General features: G+C 38.4%; 1 protein-coding gene across 30 annotated transcripts in view; it reads left to right on the forward strand.

Moving 5' to 3' along the window:
* Positions 1–25,549, forward strand: part of Nrxn3 (neurexin 3) — a 1,525,607-nt gene that overhangs the window by 796,881 nt on the left and 703,177 nt on the right. The gene's annotated exons all lie outside the window — the stretch shown is intronic.

The raw sequence follows: 25,549 nt of genomic DNA on the forward strand, positions 1-25,549 counted from the left end.
ATTAAACATGATTGTTTGAAGTAAGCAGAACCTTTGGGATTGTATTATTCTGAACTTTATAAAACATTCATTTTGACTCTAACAAAAGCTAAGTATGTATTAGCAATCATTATTGTAAACTATTTTATATGATTTCACATTCTAAGCAAATGCTCTGGAAAATGAATAGGAGATTCATTTGTGAAATTGACCCTTTTCCTGATGCCATTCAGAGCAGGTTTAACAAATCATCTCATGTCTAAGAATTTCACTTCAAATTTAGGTGAAATCACATTAAATGGGTGAAATTCACAAGCTCTAATATCAAATTTAACTTTAGCTGTTTTATACTTTTAAGACTTTCTTCTTATCAATATAGAATAAACTTTTTTAAAGAAGTGGAGGCTAACTTGTTAAATTCATTCTGTGGAAGGTAAATTGAGAAAAGCTAGCAGAGAAGATAAATTTGAGAACAGGTAAAGTCAAAGTTATATTCACGTACAGTGGTTAAGAACAAAGATATTGAGATAAATTATTTGAAGTGAGGACTGTCCTTTTAATAGGCTTCGCTCTTCAGACTTGTCTCATTTTTCATTTTCATGAGGTTCTTAATATATTCTTTTCATTATATAAAGTATGCCATATTTGGCCTTTTCATGAAAATGTATTCGATACTCTTCTTTGACACTCATTCATGTGAAAAGAACAGGTCCTATTTCTGCCCATCACCTACGTGTGAGTACTCATAGAAATCATAGCTTTTTATTAGTAAAATATACTTTATGCTTATTGTGCCTCTTAATCTCAGACACCTAAAATATTTAGATAAACAATTCTATTCCCTTTTTTTCTCTATGTCAAGAGTCTTAAATGCTGAATTTAACTCAGTCTAAACTTTATAATCCCCTTATCTTTATAGGAGAAAAGAGATATATGAAATAAAATCACCAAACTAGGGTAGACATTCACCCCAAATTAATCTGGGGAATTTCCATACCTCTCTATCTCTCTAGTTATATGTCTAAATATTGCCACTTTTAAAGTAAAATTTCTTCTTCTGGTGTGTACATGTGTGTTTTGGCAATGAAAGTGATTGTTACTGTGAAGCTTTATAAAGAAATATAAAGTATGTGTGTATATTTTATTTTAATAATGGAGTTTTAGAATCTGGTTCATAATCTTATTGGTCTCAATTTAGATCTTTCCAAGGGGAAAAATTACTCAAATATGTTATTTATGATTTTGTTCTTCTGAATGTGATCATTTCCTTCTTGAAATCTGAAACATGTTGCGGATTTTCACATTAGTTTTTCCATAATAAAGGATAGTTGTATTTCACTCCACACTATGAGCGGCTTTAGGACATGTATGAAAAATATGATTATGAAGTTATTGAATTCAGAAATTAGTAAGGTTGTTTACGTAATATTGAGGAAATACTCTTTCTACTTCCAAATTCTTATAGCAGAATTCCAAAACACCAGATACTCTTTCTTCTTTAAAGAAATACCTTGATCAATTGATTGTTTTAAATTTAATATGATCTTGTTTGGATATTTTCTCTGGAAAGAAGAAAATTTCTCCAAGTAAAAGGAGGTCATGGCAGATACTTCCCAATGGTGATGGTGGCCTCTGTTCTGCATTTATCCCTTGTTGTATGGCCTGATGAATGATGGGTAAATATAATGGGAAGACAGAACAACAAAAGTGAAAGTCACCACACTGAACAGAAACTAAAACTTAAGTTGCTTTGTCATCATTTTATTGTGTAGTGTGGTTTTGAGCTTTTATTTTAAAAGGAAGTTCCAACAAGGAGCAGATAAGGACAGACAAATTGGCAGCAGATTGTGGTTTATTATAATGATGGTCCCTAAGGACTTGGCTTTCTTGGTGACATTGAAGTAAATTGCAGTGTTCAAGATGTATACTAAGAAGGTTATATAATGAGATGTATGGGAAAAGGTACGGATACTGTTTTACAGCATAGTTGACTATCACAGAGAATGGAAGCAGGAAGAGACCTAGGTCAAGTTATGTCGGTTAATTTTAATACACATTATGAATGACAAGATTTCTACTTCTCTTAAAGGAATAAGAATATTGAAAAGTGTCTCAAACAATCTCTGGCCATTTTTTCAACGACTTTTCTTTAACTTCTAATACCTTTGATTTATTGCAAATTCCCAATTTCTTGTTAAGTGACATAACATTTGTTTACAATTTACTTGGATTAAAAATATGTTTTTGAGGGCCGGGGATTTTAGTGCAGCCTGCCTCACAATTGCTAGGTCCCAAGTTCAATCCCCAGTACAAAAGAATATATAGAACCACTGAGCCAAATCCCTGGCCAAGAGGAGAAAACTGAAGTGTGTTAGCTTCCTCATCCAGAGTCAGATTACACAGATGTGTAAAACTCCTTTCCAGAAGATCTCATAAACTACCAGGGAAGCTTCACCTAAAGATGAGAATCATTTGACCACTTGAATGTATTGCTTTCCCCTCAAACTGCTATAGAAGGCACATGTTTGCATGCATGTATGCATAATGCATATTCAGGCAGATTATTTTGACCCCTACAAGCACTGTTGCATTGTTCAGAGAACACTTCAGTGCTCCTGCCTCTGAGTTGCTTAGGAAACTGTTATTGTGGCATATGAAAGCCACATGCCATGTGACCACTACTGCTTACCTTCTTAATTCTATGCCACTTAGACTTGCTAGAAGTAAAATAAAATGAATGGTCACATTAGAATTGGAGTGAAGCAAAAATGAACTTTTTCAGAGTGCTATAATTTTCAGTGTACAGGTCTTTTGTCTCCTTCATTAGATTGATTCTTAGATAGAAAAGGATATAAGAAAATGGAAAGACGTCCCTCACTCCTGGGTAGGAAGAATCAGCATAGTGAAAATGGCCATACTTCCAAAACTGCTATACAGATTCAATGCAATCCCAATTGAAATCCCAACAGTATATTTCACAGAACTTGAGAAAACAGTCAAAAAAGTCATTTGAAACCAGAAGAGACCTAGAATAACAAAAGTCATTCTAGGCAACAGAAACATGGCAGGGGGTATCGCAATTCCCAACTTGAAACTATACTACAAAGCTACTGTGATAAAAACAGCATGGTACTAGCAAAGAAACAGACCCAGGGATTACTGGAATATATTAGAAGATGCAAAAACAACACCAGACATACTCAGCTACCTCATCTTTGACAAAGGAGCCAACCATCCTTACAGGAGAATAGATAGACTTTTTCATAAATGGTGTTGGAAAAACTGGCTTTCAACTTGCCAGAGATTAAAACTAGACCTGTATCTTTCACTATGCACTAAACTAAAATCAAGTTTAGTGGATTATTCAAATATCAAAACAGAAACACTAAACTTACAGAGATTAAAAAGACCTGTATCTTTCACTATGCACTAAACTAAAATCAAGTTTAGTGGATTATTCAAATATCAAAACAGAAACACTAAACTTACTGGAAAATAAATTAGATAGAACTCTTTAAGAAATTGGTATAGGAAAAGACTTTATGAACAAATCCTCAGCAGTACAAGAACTTGAAAAAAGAATCAGCAACTGGGATCTCATTGTATTAAAAAGTTTTGCAGTGCAAGAGAAACCACTAGCAGAACTAAGAGATAACCTACAATGTGGGTAAAATTTTTACCAGCGAATCATCAGACAAAGGACTACTATCTAGAATATATAAAGAACTAAAAAAAAAAAAATCAGACCTTTCAAATACAAAGACCTGATTCAAAACTGGGCATCTGAAATGAACAAACATATCTCAGACAAACAAGTAAAAGCAGTGAATAAATATATGAAAAAATGTTCAATATCACTGGTCATTTGAGAGATGCAGATGAAAACAACACTGAGATTTCACCTTAGCCCAGAAAGAATGGCTGCTATCATGAAATCAACCAATAACAAATGCTGTTGGGGATGTGTGGAGAAAGAAATCATTTTCATTGTTGGTGGGAGTGTGGGCTAGTGCAACCATTGTGAAAATCAAGATGGAGATACCTCATAAAACTAGGATTTGACAGTTATCCCTCTGCTGGATATCTTTCCAAAAAACTTAAAAGAATCATACCACAGTGATATATGCACACCCATATTTATAGTGGCACAGTTTGTAATAGTTAAAACTTGGAAACAACCCAAATGCCCATCAACTGGAGACTGTGTAAAGATGTGGTTTTTCTATAAAATGGAGTACTACTCAGCCATAAAGAATGAGAAACTAGAGATGTTTGTAGCTAAATGGATGTACATTGAGGATATACTCTTAAGTGAGATAAACAGGACACACTTGAGTAAATACTGAATAGTTTCTCTGGTGTGAAAAACTAAAAGTGTAAATAAGGTTGAAATGGTGTAATTGATAGTGTGAAATGGGGAGAAAATGGTTAAAGATAAAGTGGGAAGGGGAGGGCAAAGGAAATAAGGAAAAATTTTAAAATGTAAAAAAAGGAAACAAAGCTTTTGTAAATAGGGAAGGGTGAAGGGGGTGAAGGGAAGGTGGGGTATGGGGAAAAAATGAGAACCAAGACCTGTCATGGAAAGGTACAGAATCCCAATGATGAATGTAACTGTATTGTTTGCTTTAAATGTACCAATAAACTTAACAGGAAGAAAAAGGTACAGGAAGACTAAAAATCAAAGAATAAAATAAATATGTTAAGAAATACTAATTCAGGGAAAAAAATCAAATAGTAATATTAACATCAGAGTAAATAAACTTTAAGGTCAGAAACATTTCTGCAACTAAAGATCATGACTTATGCATAATAAAATGTCCTGTTTTCCAGCAGTATATAACAGTTCTTTATTTGAATGTTACAGAACATCAAATATTCTTACGTCAAGACTTAATAGTTCTACAGGAGAAATTATTAAAATTACTATCTGTGGGAAATTTTTAAAATACCGATTTTGGTAAATATTTCAAAGGATTCATATCTTACCAACCACAATCTTTAATTATAATTCACTTGAATTAGAAATAGAAAGGGTAACTAAAAAAACCTCATACATGTGGAAATTTACATAAAACACCATTAACCTGTGAATGTACTAAAAATGTTACAATGGAGATTAGAAAATATTTGGAATTGTCATTGTTTAGACCTAAAGTGTTCCCCACAAGCTTCACGGTTTGGAAGGTAAATGGCTGACAGGGGCGCTCTGTTCATCAGTGGATGAAGAGCTGAATGTGTTGTTAGGAGGTGGGCCCGGCTGGAAGAGGCAGGTCATGGGGTGTGAATTGCAAGGGTGCATCTCCTTCCCAGCTCCTGCTCCTCTCTCGGATTCCTGGCTGCCATTGCCTTGGCTTCAGTTTTTTCTTCGTCCCCTTCCATCCTGCCCTTTCTGCCTTGGAGCCAGCTGACTGTGGATTAAACGATGAGCCAAAATAAGCCTCTCCTTCAAGTTGTGAAAAACAAAACAAGACAAAAAGAATGAACTGTCCTATAAAGTTATTTTAATTCTAAAGTTAAGAGGGGTTAGTGGCCTCTGCCTGTGGTGTGTGTGTGTGTGTGTGTGTGTGTGTGTGTGTGAGAGAGAGAGAGAGAGAGAGAGAGAGAGACAGAATAAAGCATCCTGATATCTTTGCTTCCCCTTTCTCTTCTGTATTCTCCCTCTCCCAGGTGCCACTTTGAGGGGAGATTCACCCCTAAAAGAGCGTGTCATTTTAAGTTGACTTTCTCGGAGCCGAACTAAGAGCCATTATCAAGGCCAGTGGGTGTAAATTCAGTCTGTGTGACAGGAGATGAAGGGCTGCAGGATTTATGACTTATTTGAGTTCTCATACATCACCCTCCGTGTCGCTCGCTTATGATGGCCCTGCCAAACGATAAAGAAGTGTAGGACGCTTGGTGCGGGCTGTGGTGACAGGCCAGGGACAAATGTCTCTGTTGGGGAAATTGATTTGAATGGTTCTAGTGAAATATCAGGTTAGGCTCAAAATGTGATTGGGTTTAATGATCCTGCTGACTGCATAGACTGTGAGGTTTCCATCTCTGGACAAGTTAATGAAGGCATTCTGTGAAGGCGATATGTGTGGATATTTGTAAATCCATGTAATTACTAATGTCAGTGAATCCCGCCATGTAAAACTCAGACTTGTTCTTACATGTAATGTATTGAATCTTCATTGAATACAGAAATACTGCTTGCAATTTATAGGGTATTTATCTAGGAAAAAAACTGTTAAGATTATTTTTTCCTCCACACCTGTGAGTCAACAAACAGATGCAAAGCATAAAATTTTGCAATGAAGAGACAGAGAACATAGAAAGTTTACTCTGCCCTGGTAAAGTTTAGTAGACAACATAAAAAGTAAGGACAGGATTTTGTTTGGGTTGTTAAATCAGGGATCAAATTGAGTAATTTTTCAGTTATGAAGAAAAATTTTATCTTATTTTTTAATGTGATTGTTAAAAATAATAGAGTTCCAATTTCTTTGAGGACCAAATTCTACTAGATTTTTCTTCTTGAATTTAAAGTTGCCTCTTAATTTCTGAGTTTACTTCTCAAAATAAGCTTGCTTTCTTTTTGGTCTTACTTCTAGATAATTACTGTTGATTGTGCATACTTTCATTTTATTTTGGAGCAACAATAAATGGCTTCATCTTCCAAAGTGTTACAAAATAGCAACTATTTATGAGAGCTTTATACTTTTCCTTTGTAGCAAGGAGCCTATTCATATCAAAATTCATTCCAAGCCCAGTTCTCCCTGGATGTTGACTTGTCAGCAGAACTAGAGGTGAGCAGAATTCCTGGCTGTCTGATCATCTGCTGCCTGGTTCTATCTTGAACTTGAAGCACGTTATCCATCTTTATTCGACATGAAGTGTTGATTTATTTCTTTCAGTGAGTGACTGAGAGATCGAGAGTTCCCACTTTAATAGATGTGAAGGGGATAGGAAATTGGGTTTAGAAAATGGTAAAATTTGTTGTTGAATGTGTTCTAGTTTTAGAAATAAAAAGCAAAAACCAAAACAACGAATAAAAGCAGAATTACAAGAGTCAGCATTTGGGGAGTGTTATGCTCATTTGTCAGTGTGCTAAATAAAGAGTAACAATGCCACAACTTGATTCTACATTCTTTGGAGAGGCACCAGCATAATCACAAGACTTGAAATTGTCATCATAGAATCCAGAGATGTCCCTGTCTTAGATTTGATCTTTAGGGTAACATATATCTTGTGCTCATCCACCTTTCATCTATAGACAATATACTCACTTACTGAAAAAAATCCATTTGCTCAGATCTCATTTTAGGTAATTTCCCTTTTCTGATGTTAATGGACTCCCTGTTTTATGAGCCTCATAGTTTCATCAGCTTCCAACACAGGACAAATAAAAAAGCTTTTACTCAGTACTTATACTGAGTTCTTCCTTTATCTCTATTTTTCTTTATACATGGGTATCGGGAATCAGAGAGAATAAGAAAGATGCCCAAGGTCATAGATCTTGTAAGGAATAAAGTGACTTTCAACCCCCTCGGCCTTTACTACACAATACATCCCTTGACCACATGACTTTCCTGTTGCTCTGTGCTAGGTACACAGTCATCTGTCCACTTCCTTCTCTGGCTTTGGGTCATGCTACTTTCGCTTGGCTCCACGCATCTCTCTGACCGTATGCCCTAATCTAGAATACGTGCAGGTTGCCTTTAATGTACTTTTCCATATTCTTTTCATAACATCTTCATTCTACTTCAGTTCTCAGTTATATGTTATTACTAAGAAGTCTTCTGTTAATTACAGTTACTGTCCATCTTATTGCTCCACTTTCCTTTGTTGCAATGACCTAGTTTTATAATTATTTTTGGCCATTCATTGACTTATTAAATATCTGTCCCCCTTCATCTTCCTATCCCCAAAATCAAAATGTAAGATCCCTGAGCATCCTGGCTCAGCTATTCATATCTCTGCTCAACAATACCCTGTACATAGAAGACTCCATTAATTATTTCACAACTGAATGAAAACCTGAGTGAAAAATGTTCCTGGAGAAACAGAATAGAAAACATAGTTCTAATTCTAGGGAATGTTGCCTAAATGGTCTAACAAACATTTTAGCTCAGTGCTATGGCTACGCAGAAACTGATGAATGATGAAGAATGAAGAAACACTAAAGGGTATTAGAACGTTGTGGGAGAAGGCCACACAGGAGGAAAGACTGGGGGTTGGTAGGGTTTCGTACACAGTTAGTGTGAAAAAATCACACCTAGAACTAGAATAATATGAACCCGTGTGCAGTTAGACATGTGTTGGCTCACAATCATGTCACAGTAAAAAGACCGGAGTTCAAGTCCTGACTTTTGTTTTTTAGTAGCTTTTGATTTGGACTATGTGTTTCATAAGTATTTTTTAATACATTATAAATTACAGGCACATCAGGACCATTAATTCTCCCTGACTCTGTTTCTTTGGTTGCTAACTGAAAATAGTAACTCATGATTCAAAGCTTTTTATGAAGTAATATATTCTAGAGCATCTGGACTTTAGCAGCTACTTTCATTCATGTGATTGTAGCTGAGTTTAACCTGCTAAATTTGCAAATGGGTTATTCAAACTCAAGGAGCAATTCCATTACAATACCATACTTAGAATGGAAAATCACATTTGCAAAAATTAGACTACACTATGAGTAAATATAGCATATTCATGAAGTGCTGGACCTCAGCTTAGGGAAGATAAATTCTAGTTTTAACATAGCTTTAGGTTCTGGAATACACTAAAAATTCAATTTTTCTTGTCACTTGAACCTTATCTTTAAAACTATTACTATTATAAAGATACTAAAACGTGAACTTACCCTCTTTTTGAGGGGTTTAATCAGGAAAATGAAGATCGCTTCTCGCTGGAACATTAAGTTTAAGCAGAAAGTTACCATATGAAATATTAGTATAGAAATAATGTGAAAAGAAAAGTGAGCCATTTAGTCATTTTTGCAGTGCAAAGGTGCCCCTGCAAGTTGCAATTCCATTACAAAAATCTATATAAATTAAAATTGAATAATGATTCTGGGGTTAGGCAGACCACCTAGTGTTCTAGGGCTTGTCCCTGAATTGTGATATCACTTACCAAATAATATTTAAGGAGAAGAGTGAGAGAGGAGGTGACATTTGAAGGATGAGCAACTGAAAAGTGGTAAAGATGATGTGGAAGGGGAAGCAAAGGGCAGTGAAGAGGGGAGAAAAACAAAGTGGAGAGGCAGTTCAGCAGAGCAAGAGGAAGTTAAGTGGTCTGGGGGAAGTAGTTGCAAGTGGGAAGTAAGGCTTCTCCTTTGTCTAACAAAACTTTCCAATGTGGCCATCTCATTGAAATGAAAATAATTGTGTTGGGGGCCTGTCAATCTTCCTTAAGTAGAGATGGATCCCTGAATATTCCATTGGCTCTCAAACAATGCCTGCAAAATCCTAAAGCTTGGCTGATAGACTCTCTCCATTAAGCAGTAAGTAACACGAGAGCTTGTGCCAGATTCTGGAGATTATCTTGCAAGGAGTGAGAAACATCAAAGTTCCAGAATCTTTCATCACCCAAAGAAACACTTACTGGGTAAACATTTAACTCATGCTTTTCCTAATGGGTCCATTTTGGAGATGAATAAACTATGGTTAAGACTAGCGAAGCACCTGATCCAGGTTCACCTGGCTTATGTGTGATGAAGCTGGATTTTAATTTCATTCTGATTTCTTAGCTCATACTACTCTGACCTGAAAGAGCCATTTCCTAACACATTTTCTACTGCAATTATTTTATAACAATTCATATACATACATAATAAGCAGGTTGGAAGTTTTCTATTATTAAGGAGTAATTTTAAAATATAAGATGAGATTCTGAGAAAGATTCCTTTTCATGTTTTCTTCCTCTTAATGTTGATTTGAAAATTCAAATAAGAGAAGGGATGGCAAGTGTGCCATTGTGCTGGTATAGCTGAAATTGCTCACTTTAACCGTTCAGCTCTGCCATCTGGGTTATTGCAGATTCTCCTAAATTGGTATGGTCTGTCCTGCTGTCTTGGAAGGGAGCAACTGGTGCAGGGAAAAGGATTCAAAATGTAGCAGAGGGATTTTTTTGGGGTAAGGTTTTACTTACTTGTGTCACTGCAGTACAATGACTAGCCAAAGTCAGCAATCTTTTATTTCTATTCAGTGAGGCTTCAGAACATGTGGCACAAATAAATGCCATTTCATTTTTTTGCACCTCTCTAAAAAAGTTAATCAAGGATTCACATAAAATAATAATAATCCTGTATTAAATCAAGCTACCAGTTATGAAATAGAAATTAAAGAAAATGAAATGATGGTAATTCTCCTACAAATACTAAACCCTGTCAAAAACCCTACTGAGTGAATTGGTTAATAAGCACCTACAATTTATTATCCGCTGGTTTCTTTTTACTGGCACCATTATGGTTCATTAGTTTGCTTCCATCAACACTGCTTGCTTCTAATTCTTGATGAAAATCTGTTTTACATACAGGGGATGGACAGATTTGAGAGCAAAGTGAGCCTATGACATGAGTCATGAGTCCAGGAGGGTGTGGGTTGATGAGGAGTGGGATTGAGGTTTTTGTGAGGCGACTACCTGCTTGCTTAAAGCCAGCTGGCACTGGAAGCCTCCACCTTATTAGGCCTGGTGACCATTCCTGCTAGAAACTGGATGACTCAAAAGTCAACACTCCCCCAATTTCCCCAGATATTTTATTTCTGAAGACTATTAAGTCAAAGAGATATGGCAAAAGACTTCATTCAGTTCGCTTGGATCCTGTCATCTTGGAATATGGAGGATTCTGGAACAGCTCTCTGTCTGCCCTCTTTGGCTGAGGTGGGCTCGTTCAGGAGAGGAACAGCAGGCTGCCCTCTGAGAGGGGTCACAATGCGGACAGTAAGTGTTTGTGGTGGATACGGGCTGCCTCATCAGGTTCTGCTTCTGAAAATCAGCAGTGAGATGGCCTTCTTGGTCTCATGGGAAGGAGCAGATGGCTGAAAAAGATACTGAGAATCCCTGAGAAATAACTAAAGGTGCCAGGTTTGGGTCTTTCCTGAATATAGCATGGCTCCCTGAGGTCAGGATTTTTCCACTTCAACATCATTGGCATCTGGACTGGATGTTTCTTTGTTGTAGGGGGCTGTTCTATGCATTGTAGGATACTCAGCAGCATCTCTGTACTCTATGCACTAGATGCTGGTAGCACCTTTCCTACTTGTGATAACTAAAAATATCTGCAGACCTTATCATATGTCTCCTGTGGGGCACAACCATGACAGCAGAGAGCCACTGACATTAGCGTTGTACTCTTTGAAATAAGACCGCTGATTTTTTTTCATCCCCCTAATGATCCTCAGCAAGGTGAAGCCTTGAAAACAGACTTCCAACATCAATCTCTGATTATTTTTGAGAAAACACATTACATTTTAATCTTTTCATGGCTTGCGGTCCTCAAATGTGAAATAGGAAGTTGAGGAAGGGAACAATTCTATACACATATTTTTGAGCCGAAGTCCTCTGAGTTGGAGGTAAAGATTTGCTATGTAACCTTGGCTGAGGGAAAAGGGCAGGGCAGCTCCCAGTTTCCTTGTTCTTCACCTGCAGGCGGTGGGGCGGGCAGCACCGCACCTCCTTCCTGCAGTTATGGCGATTGAGTAAACCAGGCGGAGAAGCAGAAGCTCCGAGTGCGATGACTGACACGTGGTGTGCTGAAGAAATGTTTGCTGCAATTATTGAAGATAATGGTTTTGAAAGTTAATTTGTCATTAAATCAGAGCTGAATTTTTCTTTATCACATATTTTCACACTTTTGACTTCTGGATATTCCATCTACTCACACGCTCTCTCTCTCCTCTCCCCCGACCCCGTCTCTCATGCACACCGCCCATATGGCCCGAGGAGCTCTCCAATTCTGCAGGGTTTCTTTGAACAAATCCAGGCCATTTGGATCAGCCCTTCAGTTTTTCCTGATTCTTCTGTGACTGTTCCCAGCTTTTTCTTCCACTTCTTTTCGTCCAGAGCCTCAGATGAACTGCAATACATTTTCTTGATTTGCAGCCTGGACACCAATGAGGAAAATCCTATAGTAGCTTTTGATTTTATGCTTCATTGCTTGGGCCACATCGTAAACATCACGGCATCTTTAAAAAGATAGCAAAACAATGACAGCTCTTCTGGCCTCAGCTTCATCAAATCCGTGTTTATAAAGGCCCAGAAAAATAGATGAGAAAATTCCCTCCCTTTTTAAAAATGCTGCAGAAGCAAAGTGACCTTGAGGGAGCATCAGCTCAGTGTTTACTTTACCTGCTGTTTCCCACACCCCTTCTTCTTCACCTCCTCCTGCTCTCCATTCAGCTCTCCAACAACCTGCAATCACTCTGCCTCCTGCTCCAAATTTATGACCAGGAACAGGCCATAAAGAGAGGGGGCCAATCCTAATCCCAGGCACTGCACCTTCCTGTTTGCCAGAGGTACGACAGCTTGATGGGGCCGTAAAGAATAAGCCTGCATCCCACAAGCACCATGAATCAAGCCCTACCATAATGACTAGGAGGTCTGCTGCGGTGACTGCTCGTGACTCAGAGACCCAGGCGGGGGCTTTCCCTAAACCACCCAGGACAAAGGATGCCCACGGATGTCCTCTTTGTTGTCTGGCCTGATAATCCAGGGCCATCTCCCAACTAAGAAGAGCTCTGCAGCTCACAGATCCATAGGGAGCAGATGTTTATGGATGCTCAGAGTCATAAAGGTCTTAAAGGTTTTTAAAAACCTTTAAATGGGCCTCCTACAAGAAGTATGTATGGACTAAGACTGTGCCTTTCTCATCTTTTATACCCGTAGCTACCACTTAATGTGCATCTTTAAACAAGATTTTCTCAAAGCTCATGAGTCAAAATCACCAAGGGAACTTGCTCAGCTTCTGATCCAGTTGGCCTTGGGAGGGGCCTGAGAGTTTATGTTTATTATTTATGTATTTATTATTGTTTGTACTGCTGAGGATGGAACCGAGGGCCTCACACATGCTAAGTACATGCACTACCACTGAGCTATACCCATGGGTCCAAGTGTTTCCATTTTTTACAGCATCCCTGGCAATATTGATGGTCTTCCTTTTTCTACCACATTGTGGGTCATGCACTCTTTAGTGTTTCAGAGCTTTCTTTTTCCCTGTGTTTCCTTCCTCCACCTCTGCTGTTTCTCAGGACATGGTACTTGTCAACATTTCCGTGAAAGCGCAGTAATCTCGCAAATTCGTTTGGGGAAAAACTAGTTTCCTCTATGCCCGTGAAATATGAAATTCTGAAAACTAGAAGCACATAGTTATCATCAGATGTAGTCCTCCTGCCTAGTGTGAGCACTTTTTAAATAGTGTATTTACTTTAATCTCACTGTACCTCATTTTTCTGGATTTTGAAGATGAAGTGAGTTACTGCATATAAAACTTAGAATTCCTGGCACTTAAATACTCCTACTATGGGGATATGAATTTTATCCATTTTCATTTAGAGAATAGGAAGCAAAACAATCGAGTTTCCCTCCTAAGACAAAATAAAATATAAACCAAAAGGTCCACTATTATCACCATCATCACCTACTTTCGGCTTCTATGGAGCTATTCTCCTAGATTACTTTGAAATGGTTCAGATCTGGCAAAAGTTAAATGTTTTGAGTTATAGCTATGAGAAAAATTAATTTGAGATAAATCATAAACCTAAATGTAATAGCTAAAATTATAAGGCTTCTAAAAATGTATGGACATACCTTTGCAACCTTTGCATAAGTACTGATTTTTTAGAAAGAATACAAAACCACTAAGCATAAAAGAAAATATCAGTAGGTAGATTAGGTTTGCTCAAAATTATTATTTTCTGCTCATGAAAAGTTATCTTTGCAAAAACTAAAATAGAAGCCACAGACTATTAGGAAATATTTTCAAGACATCTCTAAAAATGGACTTCTGTTTAGAATGTATAAAGATATACCACAATAAAAACACAAATGATAGAAAATGAGCAGGCTGAAGCACTTCATAAATGAAAGTATGTTAATGATTAATGGAATCACAAAAAGAAACTCCATGATTTTAGTAGTCAAGAAAAATAGATATTAAAATCACTATGAGATATCATTTCAAATCCTCTATAATGTCTAAAATTAGAATGACTGACAACAACAAAAGTCTTTGAACTTTAAAACTACTTTGTGCTTGATAGTGTAAAATGGTAGAACTACTTTGGAGAATTGTTTTGTAACTTCCGATAAAGGGAAACACACCTAAACTAAAACCCAGCAATTTGCTTTTGGGCCTTTACCCAAGAGAAAGAAACGAGGATAGCAATTTACCAAAAGGATTTGTACTGGCCTTGAACTGAAAAGAAGACAGGTGTCCATGAACAAAAGAATGGATAAGCAAAAATCAATAAACAAAATATGGTATATTCATACAGTGGAACACCAATACTCAATAAAAATAATTAACTGGATGAATGCAACCACATATATGCATCTCAAAAAAGCAGGCTTATTGAGGAGGGGAGACAAGGGAATGCATACTATATAATTTTATTTCTATAAATTTCAAAAACAGGCAAAACTAACCTGTGTTAGGAATCACAATATGAATTACAGGGCCGGGGATTTGGCTCAGTGGTTCCACTGCCTGCTTCGCAAGTGCAGCATCCTGAGTTTGATCCCCAGTACCAAAAACAAACAAACAAACAAATAAACAGAATATGAATTACATACAAAGTGTGGGTATTGGGCAGAAAGGGGCTTGAACGAGCTTTCTGGGATAGTAGAAATATTCTGTATCCTGTTAGAAGTGCTAGTCTCAGCGATATAGTGATAAAACCCATCCAATTGTATACTTTAAATCAAATCATGCTTCACTCTGTGTAAATTGTACTACAATTTAATTTAATTACTCTTGATTCCAGGAAAGTCTCTATGAATTTAAAGCATTTGTTACTCCTTTTCCTCTATCATAATTTCTTATCTGTGGCTGACCATCATCTGGGAAAAGAGCAATAGAACTACTATAACAGTAAGCAAAAGCCCTTTAGTTAATTACGTGCATCTATCAACAGCCTACTCTATCCACTGTGGGTAAAACATTCCATTATGAAGCATCTCTAGGGAGAATCTCTTAGACATACACTTTCTGTACCGGCTTCTACTCTTTGGCCTTCCTGTCCCTGTGTTGTCCTGAATTATTTGTTACAGAATGGGATCGATGGTCCTTTCCACCTCGGTGGAGCTCTTCATTCAGATTTTTTCCATGCACATTATAAACTAATTCATTAGCATCATCGTAAATGGTAATGTCCTGTGAAAGAGAGAGGTGATGGCACCAATTAAAATAATCTTCTTGTAGTCACACGTCAAATCAATGTCAGTGCAAACACCTGAACCGTGAATTGGTGCATCCTCATTCCTTTACCAGAATGACAAGAGCACACTGTTTGAAACTACACTGAAACTTCAGTGCACATATATGGCATAGACCATGGTGCACTTGATAGGTGGCTCTGCAGAGAGAAGGAGTGGACACGGACTCCATGTGGATTCTGTGGACATACACGGCACATGCCTTGAAACTGCTGGAGGGTATCAACAAATGAATGTTAGACATTCATTCATAGGATTTCAGGGCCATGCGTATAGCTCAGTCATTTTATCATTGACTTCATTGAAACCCAGATCAATAAGGCCAATTGCCAAGGTCGTATACCTCGTTCCCTCCCAGATCTCCTGAGTCCTAGCCCTCAGTCATGGGCGCTGTAGACTTTGTGTTTTTAAATTCAAAGAAAACATTTCCTTATTCCTTGGGCTGTCGAAATTTACATAACAGAAGTATTTAGATATTGTTTTCTTGGACACCTGGCTTTAAATAAATACTATAATAAAAATTTTCTTACACAACTAATAATAGCTGACAGTGAGAGAGTGAAGACCCTGTGCCCAGTATTCTTTTGATGGTTTATATGCATTAATTTGTTTAATTTTCTCAACAAGGTATAAGGAAATACTATGGGTGTTCCCATTTTATCACTGTGAATATGGAAACAGTGAAGTTAAAATACCTCCCTCAAACCATAGTTTGCAATGATTAGAGCCAAAATGAGACTGTAGGATGTTGCCTCCCACAGCTGTTGCACAGACCTGCTTCCTCTCTGTGAGAGGAAGGTAGAGATTTTTTTCCCCCTTTGGAAAAAGCACACATATCTGAATGATAAGAATGTTTGAGCAGTTAATCAATGTGCATAATGACAATTCCCATTAAGTGGCAATTATCACTATGCAGAATAGTTTGTCTCATTTGAAATTTTCAAAACCCCAGAAAAAAATTTTATTATCATCTATTACATGTGAAGAAACTGAGACTGGAGGTTCACACAGTTATAAACAGTGTGAACTGGGGCAGACTGGCTCTGGGCACTCCTAGCATTTGTTCAGTCCAGCTTTAATTGATAGGTACTGAACAGTCTACACTAAATAAAACTTCATGGGAGGAACATTTATGCTTAGCTATTTCTGAGCTACACCTCTTTGGTTTGATAGAGTGCCTTCATTTTTATGGAGCTGACATCAAACTGATTTTAGAAAGAAATGGCTTCTTTCCAAGGTTTCTCTGGTCAGTGTGACCTGACACATTCTAAACCAGTAATTCTCAAGAAGGGCAGAATTAGGAGAGGTGGCAGCAGCTCGCTGGGGAGGTGACAATGCAGGGAAGGGGGGAGGGGAATGCTTGCTCAAAATACAAGGCAGTGCTAGAGGACTGATTATGAACTTGGCCTAAGACTCGTTTTTCTATTTCCCCTCAGTACAATGGGCAATGTTGCATGAGGCAAGCAGTTAGCATTCGTACTGGTTTCTTGTGGTTGGGGGAGGGGGCTGAGTTTCTTTTTCAGAAATTGTTTTTGTTTTTTAGTGTGAAGAAATCTGCTTTAACCAGAGCTGCCACATGCCTGTCCCATCCTAGTTGCAATGATGACTTGGAAGCATGTTGCCAAACTTGGAAGCAACTCATCAAAGTCCAATTTTATGCATCTGTTGGAACTTCAGATTAGTGGGGAACATTTCTAAGGAATTCAGGCCCTTACTAGGGACAGGAAATGATTTCTAGGAAAAAAGTCAGGTAAACCTCAGGCCAGGAAATTTATAGTTCACATTGTTACAAGGGACGGAGACTGATCTTTCTGAGTTCCGGCTTTGCAGAATACCTGAGATTTGTGACTCTCATTTGCAGCTTTCAAACCTTGTCATAATTACCCTAGATTTAGTCTTGGCTTGTCAAGATGGTGGACCACATCCCACCAAGCCTACGTCCGGAGGGGTGGATTGTGACAAAAGGCCCAGCTTGAGCCTCTGTGTCCTTAGCTTTAGAGATGAGCTGTTTCTTCTGCTGGGAACTTTCTCACTGCCAGGGACACCCAGTCTTCCTAGTGTTAAGATGCAAAAAGAGAAGCTTGTATTCGCTGAGTTTTGTTCCACACACCTTCATCTTGTGAGTAATCATTCCAAATAAATGCCGATCCCCTAATCTAGATGCAAAAACTGTTAGAAAAAAGGAGATGTAACCTAAGTTGTTCAGTAGGGATTCAAGGCTGCTGGTTTAGAACCTGTATCTTTGATGATTTTTGGGTTTTCACACTTGCGTTGGTTCGTTGCATGTCATTTCTGTCGAGTGTGTCTAACAAGGATGTGCAGTAGCCAGGGGGCCACTGAGTACCAGGTGGTGTGTGAAAGTGGAGAAGGTGTAAGGAGTCTGTCTCTTGCAGAAAGTGCTGATTCCATTACTTCTCCTTTGTGTTTCAGTCATCATTTAATTTATTAACTTATGTAACACACATCTTGACACCGCCATATGTGCCTGTACCTGTGCTGGCCCAGGAGAGCTATGAATGACTACAGACAAGCACACGTCTCTTGTGCAGGTGCCATTGTCACAGCTACTCATGGGTGAGAACTCAAAGCCACTAAATTCTCTGACAATAACAGCAGGCATTTACCCAGCACTTAGTACAGTAGGGGCAGTTTTTGGGCTTCCTATGTGTTGGCTCATTTAATTATTTCAACAAACTTGTAAGGCATATGCTATTAGTGTCCTCTTTTAGAGATAAAGAAACTAAGTAGCAATGACTTTAGGTAATTTGCTCAGGGTCACAAAGATAAGGAAGTGCCAGAGTTAGAATTCGAACCAGGGCTCTCTGGCCCCAGACATAAAATCATAATATATGGAAAAACAGGAATTACCTTGAGTAGTTGGGAAGTGAGTCTCAAGGGAAAGTTATTAGAGCTAAAAAACAAAAGCTGAGAAGGTCCCTGGATAAAATGGGTGTGTGTATGGATTTTGCCTCTGAGTGGGGTGTGTGTGTGTGTGTGTGTGTGTGTGTGTGTAAGGATATGTGTTTTATTTTAGGGGTAAAACAGAAGCCTAACAATATTTCTAACACAGAAAATAAATAGCACTTATGATGGTCCTAAGGAAAGAGAATGAGAAAAAAAATATACAAACAGAAGCTTGGGAAATTCAGACAATTAAAAAGCCAGCAGTTATGGTACAGGTTGAGAGAAGTTGAGGTTGTAATTGTGTGGGGGTAAAGGCCAGTCATACAGGGTCTTATGTACCAAGCTGAGCATAGGAAATTACTGAAAAATGTCCAAACTAGGATACTTAATCCAATTTTTATTTTAAAAGGTCATTTTTGTTTTTAAGATGTAAGAGCTGGTGGCTCTTACAGTAATCCAGGCAAAAAAGAAGGGAGCTTGACCTTGGATGAATAGCAAGGTTTTCTGTGTGGTGTAAGATTCTAGGAGCTCCCTGGAAGAATTATCTTCCCCTCTCATTGTGTTTAAAGCTTCCTCTCTGTACAAGAGGGAGCTGACTTAACCAAAAACTTTTCACACAAATTCATACCATGCACCAATTCACTCTTTGTGCAAGGGGTCCTTCTCCACCCAGAAGACTTCTTCTCAAAACATGCCATTGCAGATCCTGGGAACGGAGGCCCCTGACAGAGCAAATCCCAGTAGCAAAGACAGATTATGGCTTCTGTGTACCTTGCATAGGGTATTCATTCTGATCACTTAAATGTGGAGCCAATACCGCTAGGCAATACCTATTTTTTCTGGTTACCCTGGGGTTTTTGACAGATTTTGTGTCCTTCATTTCCTTATCCACAGATACCTGACAGTGAGTTTGGACACAGTTGTAACAGTTCTTTTCCAAAAGAGTGCCCTGTGAGTGGAAGGCTGTGGAAGTAGAAGAGAAAATACAGTGGTTCCTGAAATATAGACAGATGTGGGTTTGATTGCTTTTTGTGAGCCACAGGGTTCCCATAAGTAGATGTTGTATGTTAAATACAGTGGCGGCTTGTTTGTGAGGTGTGGAAGTTGCAAATAAGCATTCCTATGTGGCCCCGTTTGCATTAGCACATGGGGTGCCACTACCCTCTGCCCACCACTGTGACTTTCCCTAGACTCCTTCTGTTTCTGTTCCTTGAGGATCTAGAGAGACAGCTTGGCATTAGTCGCCTCTGTGTTTCTATTCCGCCAAAATAGAATTGTATGATCCCTTCACCTTCTCTCTGTTCATAACAAGACTAGCCTGTAATGAGATTCCAAGACAGGAGGATTGCAGTCATGTTGTATTCCATTATAACAGTTACTATTCATTGAACATCTACTGTTTGCTCGTATTGGGCAAGTTGTCACATGCATTATCTTGTTTAGTCGTCATAGTAGCTTTACAGGAGGGTGTTACTATTCCTACTCTACAAATGAAGAAGTGGAGTTGAAAGCAATTTTGGACTGGTAGTGACTAGAACAAGTGACATGCTGCAGAGGGCTACCCATCCGGAAGGGGGGTATGTTAAGATCTATATAACGTATTTTAAGAGAAACATCAGCATGTGAAGACAGGACATAGAAAAGCATCCAAGGTGACTGCATTAAATCTATGCACATTTCTCACTTGCCATATGACAGGCTTGAAAAATCACACTTCTTGTTGGACAGATAGAGCAGTCAGTATACACACACACACACACACACACACACACACACACACACACACTAACATTATTACTGCAGTAAAAAAATAAAAGGATGTGTGGGGATATCCATGAAGATCATCATACCTACCAAGGAAACGGTAACAGGGTTCTCCCTCAATGCATTTTAGGTGGCAAGAAAAGATTGGGCTTGCGAAGGTTCTAGGTACAGTGAGCAACATTCACTGACTTAGGGATAGAGCAGGCAAATCTGGGAATGGCAACTCATTTAAAGTGACTACAGCACAATATGAAATATATGGAATAGCAAGTCACAGGGCTGGCAAGGTGAGCAGGGAACAGATAGTGAAGGGCCTTGGAATGTTAAAGAATTTGTATCTTAATGGCAATTGGGAATAGAAATGTTTAAAGCAGCAATAATGTTAGAAATTCATTGCCTTCAGTGTTGATGGGAGGAGGAAGGGGAAGGATTGGGAGGTTTCCTTAGGTGACAAATGATGGTGATCTTAATGCCGTGCTGCAGGAATAAACAGAAGAGCTCATATATGAAATACTTTGATCAGATAGACACCTAGAAGCAAGGTACATAGGGATTACTAACAATTAAAACAGTGTTTGGAGAGTGTCATGTGGAAGACAGATAATTTATCCTCTGTATTTGTAGAGGGCGTAGTAAGGTCTAATGGGAGAAAGTCATAGGAAAATACATTGTAACTTTGATAACTGGATTATCCAAAATTAAAACATACCTTTACCATCTATCTTTGAATGTGTCCCATCATTTAATTTTAATTCAAAACACATTTTAAGTGATTTGCGTATGCTGCACGCTGGGTAACAATGTTACAAGATACTTAACAATTAACCAAAATTTAGGAAGTGCAGAGTTCATACTAAAATGAACAAAGAGCTATGGAAAGTAATTATGCTTGGTGCTCAGGGAAGTTATTAATTGAGATGATAGAAGCTAGGTGAGGTGTGGTAAGAGGAAAATATTTTGTGGTGTTTGGAGGACATCTAGGTGGAGTTGTGCAGAGAACATTTAGAACAATGAGTCTAGAGCTTAGAAAATAGATAGGGCTAGAGAACAATGTTGAAGTTTTCAGTAAAACCAGAGGCCATCAAATCAAATGCCCAGAGTGGATAAATAAATAATAAAAATAAGTGAAGTTGATAAGGCCTAATATAATCAGAAACTGTAAGCCTATAAAATCTAGAAAGCAAGTAACCCTTTCAGAAGATATCAACGCAATTCAGTTTCAGTAGATTATGGCTGTGTAACAGTGCTAGTCTTGTGTTCCTCAGTCTCCATAGCTTCTAAATGAAAACTCAAAATTTGAAATTAATGTCATATTACTAGTTATACTTTCTCATACAATATGTACTTTAACTACGACGCAAAGGCAGTCAGGTGGCCTTGTATGTCATAACATGACTGACATGATTGTTACGGTTATGGGTATAAATAAATTTTTCCCAAATGAGTAGGACACTGGCATGCATACGCTGGTCTATTTTTATTCAGAATGCAACTTTTCCTTTTTCTTTATCTGAGATATCATTCTGCTATAGTGATGTCTGAGGGGCATATGTATTACGGCATCAAGCAGAGCAAAAATGGTGAATAATGCTAATCTAGAGCTAAAGAAGACTTGGGTGTTCACAGGAAATAAACCAGAGCATGCACTGATAACTGGGGATGTGTTTGGACATTAGAAAGCATTGCTCTGCTGTAGTAGTGCTTGTGTTGTACTTCATGTGGATTTATGCTGTAGTAGCTTGTTAATCCCTACAAATGTGCCTTTTCATAAAACATAATGGTCTAGGAACCTTTGTAGAGAATAGAATCCAAAAATGGAACCCTGGGAATGAATGAGAAAGATGACGGACAAACTACACTTTCTGAGGAGTCAGGAGCAGTGTCATTAAACCTAGCAGTGGAATGATAGTGATAGAGGAATGACATCAGACCTCCAAATAGTACAGGGGAAATCTTGTATCTCCCAACCTGTTAGATATCAGACACTCCACGTTCATGTTCCCCCAAATCAAAGAATGAATTTTAAGGAACAGTGGAGTTAAGAGTAGGAAGTTTTATTGAGAGGAGAAATTTTAGTTCCTGAGAGGCAGGAGGGGTTCTGAATGAGTGGCCAAGGACCCCGCTTCTCAGAGGAAGTTTTATAAACCACAGCAATGTGGGTTGAAACTATGATTAATCAGTAAGATTATAAGTGTAGTCGCTCAGGTAACATTGGTCCAATGGGGGAGCAAGTCACGTAGCAAGTGTACATGGAAATAACAAAGAACTTTTCCAGAAGGGATGGGTCTGAGGGTCTTGGTCACCTATTGAGGTAACCGATGTCTATCTAGACTTCCTCAGACCATGAGTTACCACTTATCTCATCCCTTGCGGAAGTATGCCGGCCTGGTCATTTTGTCTTTATCATGAAGTCTTACCTCCAACTGGTGTGCCTTTGGTCAGAGTTGTAATGTGTTTTCTTCTTTTGCGCTGACTCACTCAAAGGCATTGTCTATAATATTTCTACCTAACTTAGCTGTCTGTAATAATAGCACATTCCTGTACTCCAAGCACTGAGGAGGTTGAAGCAGGATGATTGTGAATTTGAGGCCAAACTGTAGAAAGAGACACCCAGTCTCAAAAAATTAAAAAGAGTCAACCAAACAAAAACAACCAAAAATGGAGAGATGTTCAATGATAAATACTAATTTTGATATTTTCTAAAGATTTAGATATTTTCTATAGTCCCTTGGGTTTAAAAGGGAGAGGCATCTGGTAACCTATGAGGGATTCTCTGAAGGAGAAAATTGGCAGGAATCCAGGGTTGCTATGCCCTGGGCAGTGAATAGGGGGATCAATGAATGGAGTGAATAGAGACTGCTCTTTCAGTGTTTGTCAGTAAAGGGAAAGAGATCATTGTGTTCCAAGGATATAGCAAGGTTAAAGAAAAAATTTTACTTTTTTCTGCTGAGGGTATGGAACTGGCAATATATTGAAATGAGAAGAGTTAGATTTGATGAGCTAAAGGCACAAAGATGAGGCATAAAGATGGAGAGATAAGAATTAGAGCAACTGAGAAACTTTTTCCTTCTAGACAGGTAAAAATGTGAATCTTTGCAGGTAGCAGAGAGGAAAATTGAAGGGGCTTATGGCTGATGATTCCGCATTTCCTCTGAAGTAGTCGAATGGAGAGGTTAGTTGAGAGGTATGTGCTGAACAAAAACTAGAAACACATGTGGAAGAGCTGCTGTAGGGAATTTAATGGGGTGAATGAAAGGATTGTTGAAGTTCACCCAGAGGTTGGAAATATTAAGTAGTAATGACCAGTATAGCTGTGAGCATTCCTCCAATAATAACAAACACAGTCCAGGAACAGGAGTGGGCAAGGAGGGTCTGTGTTGCTATAGCATTGAAGAATGTTAGGCTTGCTCAGCAGATCAAGGGGTAAAATTTGAGGGACATGTAGGTAGAAGAATAGACAATGGATTACAGGCAGGGGGGGAATTAATGTAAGTGTGAGAAGACTGACTTGCTAAGAGAAAAGAGTGCTTTTTCTTGCATATTGAAATGAATTATTCTTGCACTGGGAGGGATTTGAACCTTGAGAAGCTTCTGAGGTTCTTACAAATTCCAAGATTCTTTGATTCAAGACATGAAAATATCCATTGTCATAATTATCAGGATAGGCAAGAAAATAGTCCTGAATACTGCAAGGTATCCCTCCCAGGACGGGCCTCCAGGAAACCTAAAAAGTGTGTGGCATTTCTCATTTGTGCTTCTCAGGTCTTGTTGGAGCATCGTTGTCCCTTCTTTATTTCATTCCTAAGAGATCAAACCAGTGAAAGCGGCCAAGCTATGATAGTAACTTTGTTTCTGCCTGAACAAGATCTGTAGGTAGACACTTGCTGTGCTTCTCTGTGGATCCAAATAGGTGTTCAGTTATTTGTTCTGATTTTTGTACTTCCAAGGAGCTTTACCCTCAAAGTCAGATTTTTTGTCTTTTCTGACTCAAATTACAAGGCAACCATCTTTTGGTTTTAATGTCAACTTTTACAATGCCAGCTGGACAATAAGCAATATAGGGAGAGGGGAAAATAAAAAGAATGAGAGTAATTAGCCAGACATTCTTGCAAAAAAGAGGGAGATACTTAAAACCAGGTTCATCCTTTTTCTAAATCTCACCTGTCCAGTCACATATCATTTTTGTGTTCTCAATTTCCATACAAATGCCAGTAAACCTTCTTGCCTCTGACCTTGGCTTGGAGATTTTAGGAAACACAGATGTCAAATATGGGCTATTTCTCAATGAACCCACAGATTTCACCCACAGGGGGCAACTCTTTTGCTGCAGAGAAAGCTAAATGCACTAAGCAACAGATTTGAAATATTCTGCAGACTATCTGGAACCAGGGTGTTTGAATTCTTGCCAGGGCAGAAGTGGCTCTTGGTGTTCTTCTGAGGTAGACCAAAGCCCCAAAAGTTCTACTGGAGGAATCTTCAACAGGATCTCAAAAGCCAAAGCCAAATAGCCTTGAAAGGAGAGAAGAGATTTGCCAGCAGGCCCTAAGAACTCTGAATTTATTGCATTTAAGCTTCTTCCCCTGTGGATCTGTGCTTTCTAAACACTTGAGGATAAGTGCTGTGGCCATGTGTATTTGTCTCCAGAGTAGCACAGTTCTGGCCCCATTGTGCATGCCCTTAACTGCTTGTGGAAATCAGCCTGTGTGGGGATGTTGCTTTTCCACCTCCATCTCTATTCTAATGATTGCTGAATGATAAAGTTTCTCTTGCTTTGTGTAGCCAAAATACTGTAGGTTCTTTTTAGCATACAGAGTTAGAGAATTCAATCCCCAAAAGTAGTCTCAAAATTTGAAAAACCTGCTTTTGAGTTCCACGGCAACAATATGTTAATTTGAGAAGTATAAGTTGCTTAGCCTCTTTATACCTCAGTTGCCTATAAAGCTAAGATTGAGTTCTCACTTTCAGGTTCAAATAAGATAAAAATTCCTCCCTGCTCTTTTTTCCCAGACCTCCTCTAATGCCATCCCCACATCTCTATGTGTGTGTTGTATTATAGTTATTGCTCAAACTCTTCTAGCAAAGTAGGGGCAAGGAGCATGCTGTTACTTCTCATAGAGAACCAGGCACAGACTCAGTGCTCCCTGTGCATTGATTTTACGCTATCTTCTGTGACATGTGTACCCTTGTTTGCCTGTCTGTACCAGTATCCATCATAAGGTTAAATAATTCATGATGGTCACTCAGGTATATACTTTGTGGCTCCCATATAGAGCTAATTCTCCTTTTTTCAGAGACTGAAAATGTAGAAGTGATTTGCAGCCCAGAAGTGCTTCCTAATTTATTTATTCATTCCATAAGAATGTATTAAGTATATTCTATGTGCTAAGCAGTGAGGATATGACCGTGCATCAAGAGGTCTATGAGGCGGGGGAGAGACCAAGAGACCCATTAATCAAATACTGTCACAAAGAAGGGTTCATTTGCAGTA

This window comes from Fukomys damarensis, unplaced genomic scaffold (genome assembly GCF_012274545.1).
Source record: "Fukomys damarensis isolate Sample0158 unplaced genomic scaffold, DMR_v1.0_HiC HiC_scaffold_21, whole genome shotgun sequence".
In the NCBI taxonomy this organism is placed as follows: Eukaryota; Metazoa; Chordata; class Mammalia; order Rodentia; family Bathyergidae; genus Fukomys; species Fukomys damarensis.